We start from the raw sequence: 3990 nt of genomic DNA on the forward strand, positions 1-3990 counted from the left end.
ACCACACATAAGGAATCATATAATTTATGTTTACTTAAATTTACACACCATGCATATATGTGTATAGAGAGTATCAATGCCACTTGAGGAGCTAATGGCCTCTCAAGAGCTATAGTCTATCTGGCAAAAACTTCAGTGTCAGACATTAAAAAAAAATCTCCTTTCGAGTTGCTGGCTGTGGATAAACGTCCAAGAGACTTCAAAAATATCATAGGCTATTACTGTTGTGCTTAGTTGCCTTCCATACCTTGAAAGTAAAGTTCTAATTGCTAAAACTACCATGCATTTATTTGAGAGACAAAAATTGGAAGATTTGAGTTTGAGCTCACCTGAAATCCTTCTTCCTAAGGACTAGAATTCATAGCACAAAAAAAAAAAACCCAACCAACGAACCAAAAAGTGTGTGTGTGTGTGTGTGTGTGTGCATCATATGGGTGCCTGCTGCACATGGAGGCTAGAAAAGGTGTGAGAACCTCTGAAATTAGAGTTACAGGAGGTTATTAACCATTATGTGCATACTGATGGACAATCCTCTGCAAGAGCAATAAGGATTCTTAACTGCTAAACCATTTCTGCAGCTCCACTAGCAAGGATTGCTATCCTTCCCACACATATAGATTATAACATTTCCTTCATCTGGTGCTCACATTTAATCTGTTCATGCCCACACCCCATGTGGAGAGGTGAGTGAAATGTTGTTGCTTTGCCCTATTTAGTACCTCTCAGATACAGCTTGTCTGTGGGATTTCACAGTGATTATCAAAACTATATACAAATAAAGTTCATTATATAATTTTTTTGTTGGTTTTTTTTTTGTTTTGTTTTGTTTTTGTTTTTCAAGACAGGGTTTCTCTGTATAGCCTTGGCTGTCCTAGAACTCACTCTGTAGACCAGGTAAACATTTTAATTTTGACAATGTGAGAAAACAACAGAAAATAAACAGTTTTGGATAGGAATGCTAGGTGAGGCACAGAGCTCTTCTTCTTGTCCACTATCCACTCATGAGAACTACTAGATAGCCTGGCTGAACCCTCAGGAGGTCTTTGGAGTGACAGCCCTTCTCACCAAGTGTGGGACATGAAAGGTATCTTGGTTCCTGGTTGAGGTAAGGCTCAAAATCCCTGAGACCCTAAAGGAATGGTAGGTGCTTCGCCTGTTTCCAGGCCCCAGGTCCCTGTCACTAGTCACAGTCCCTCATAGATTTGTAGTATATCAGTCATGTAAGGGCAATGCCCAAATCCCCTCCACATGTAGAGGATGTGACCTGTAGTCATGTAGACTCAATTCAGATCTTCAATTTGATGAGGTACCTAAAGGCCTGGAGGGCTTTGCCAATAAGCTTTCCTTCTCAGATATTCCTCCCTACTAAAGGTATTTAACGTCACGCCCACCCTGAGAAATCGGGTATGGTTTTACTCATCCACTTTCTGCCATGACAATAAATGCCTTAAAACCATGGACTGTCTCTTTTCATGGGGATCGGCCATGGGGAGTCATGGAGGTCTTCGCCTATAGAGCTGCCATCTAATCTTCTGTAGAAGGCCTCTCTGTGCTCTCAGCCATACCCAAGATCAAGCCTGACACACACCAAAACAAGGACTCCCCCTACTGCGGGACCAGCCAGAGAACTACTCCTCGTACTCCCTTCAGGCTTTGGGCTAGATCCAGCCTGTGGACCCCCACTTCATTCTCAGCTCTTCCGCAGTTCCCAGTGGTACATGGGTGTCCAAGAACCCAAGAACCAGATGGCCCCAAACCAGCTCCAGCTGTCCCACACCTCAGACTCTGCTTTCCCACCTTGGAGCAGTGTCCTCAAGTTTCCCTATGGCCTGACACCCACCTAGTGACGGGTAAGCTTGGTCGAGTTCTGGTATCCTGTCTCCCCAAGTGGCTGAGTCTTGTGGTAGAGCGGATGCAGGACTGCATAACCTTACAACTGGCACCAACATTTTCTTTAACCTAGTTGGACATTATTAAAATTCAGCAAAAAAGACACTACTTGAGAAACCCACAACCAAGACTGTTGAATGCATGCATTCCTTGGGAGAATTTCAACTCTTGACCAGGGAGAGGACAAGGGAGAGAGAGAGAGAGAGAGAGAGAGAGAGAGAGAGAGTGTGTGTGTGTGTGTGTGTGTGTATGTGGCCTCAGCTCCCCTGCCAGATCTGTTTGGTACTCCTTCAGTAACTGTTGAGATGTTTCCACTTCTCAGGTAGGAGCTGCAGCGAGCTGAAGGGGAACTTTGGTGAACAGCACATAGGGCACCTACAGGAGCCTCCCTGGGGAGCCTGCAGCATAGGGGGCCTGGAGGACAAGGGCCCAGGGAACTTTTTTGATTTTTCTTGTCCTTCTGGTCTGGAGGCTGTGGAGTTCTAAGGCCTGCAAAGTCCTGTCCCTGGACAACACCACACTGCATGGGCTTCAGCGAGCATCTCCATTCTGGGCCTGAGCATGGCAGTCCTTCCATCAGCAGCCGAACCCCATGCACCCGAGCAGCAGTGAGAGGACAGAACCCAAGCATGGCTGGCATTCAGGGGTTCAATCACCTTGAAATGCCAAATGTTCTTTGTATACCCTAACGGGTAAGTATAAGTGGGAGCCAGCTGTTGTGGCTCAGTGTTCCTGAGCAGTTTACACAGCCCTGGACTCAGGAACTGTCACTCTTATGTGAAACTTGTTTTCCTAACCATAATGGCAATCTCTGAACAGTGACATTTCCCCTGTGTTTTCTTATTAATGCTGTGACCACACAGCAACGTCATGAAAGTGTTTGGAATTGCCTTACAGGTTTTAGTTTAATCCGTTGTTTAGATACTGGGACTCTGCAAAGCCAAGCACTTAATAAGGGCAGTAAATTAGCTTCTTGTCCTTGTCTTCTCCACTTTGTAAGAGACCTTCAGATAAAGGATACTTTCTGACACCCTTCTTCTTCACTTGTTTTCCTGCTCATTGGGTTAGAACAGCCAATAGTAAGTGCTTTGTAAATACGTAGAGAAGTCAGCGATGATGGAAGAGCGGTAGAAGGAACAAGAAGACAGGAAAGATTTGTGGGTCTTTATAAGACTAAAACTCTGGCATGGGAAACAATACAATTCTAATTTTGGGTGACTGCATGCCCTTCTGCAATTCCCTATGAAGGATGCAGCATGCTAAACTGCATGACAGGAATGATGGGTGTTGGGGACAGCATACCATGACATGGATGACATCTAGGTCCCTGAGGAGCAGGAGACACATTCCTCCAGGGAATCCTCCATCAGGAATAAGGAACTGTCTGCAGCAGACCTGGATGGTGACATATCAGAAGTCCACAGGCAGTTTGTTTGTAGAAAAGTTGTTCCCATTTCTCCTGACCTCAGCCTTGGACTACGGCTATATAGATTTCATTTGTGTGTGACTGCTCTTCAGTTGGACTTGGTGTATATAATTATTCAGCTAATATCTGATTTTTCTATTTCTCCTTCTGCTCTGGTGAATTCTGTGAAGCTAGATGTTCCCTTTTTATAATATCTATTAAACAGTCAATAATTGAGGCTTAGGACAGCACAGAACAGTCCTAATTGCCCAGGTGCATGCTGTAAAAGCAATTCTGGAAAATTAACCTAAGAATCCAGGAGGAGTTCTCTTTTTTGAGAGCAATTGTAGTTTCAGATTAATGTTTGAGTTGCAAGAAACTTTGAAGAAATCATGTCTAGAAATAAATTAGAAAATGAAACAGAACCACATACTGCTAAAGTCATACAAGGTCCATTACCAGAAAGTGAAGGAATATACTGGAACTATGAAAATCATTAGTATGAGAGACACAATCATGGGATAAGAGAAAAATGGAATAAGGGAACATAAATATGGGATACTTTAGTTCAGAAAGAAAAAAAGGTATTGAAGTTATAAAATGAGTTTTTCACATTTGAGAGGGGTTCCTAGTCTCTTTTAGATATGTATGGATAAGCAAGTAAAAATTAGACTCCTGAAAGAAGACAGAATACA

The sequence above is a fragment of the Mus musculus genome, chromosome 13, assembly GCF_000001635.26.
Source record: "Mus musculus strain C57BL/6J chromosome 13, GRCm38.p6 C57BL/6J".
Taxonomy (NCBI): Eukaryota; Metazoa; Chordata; class Mammalia; order Rodentia; family Muridae; genus Mus; species Mus musculus.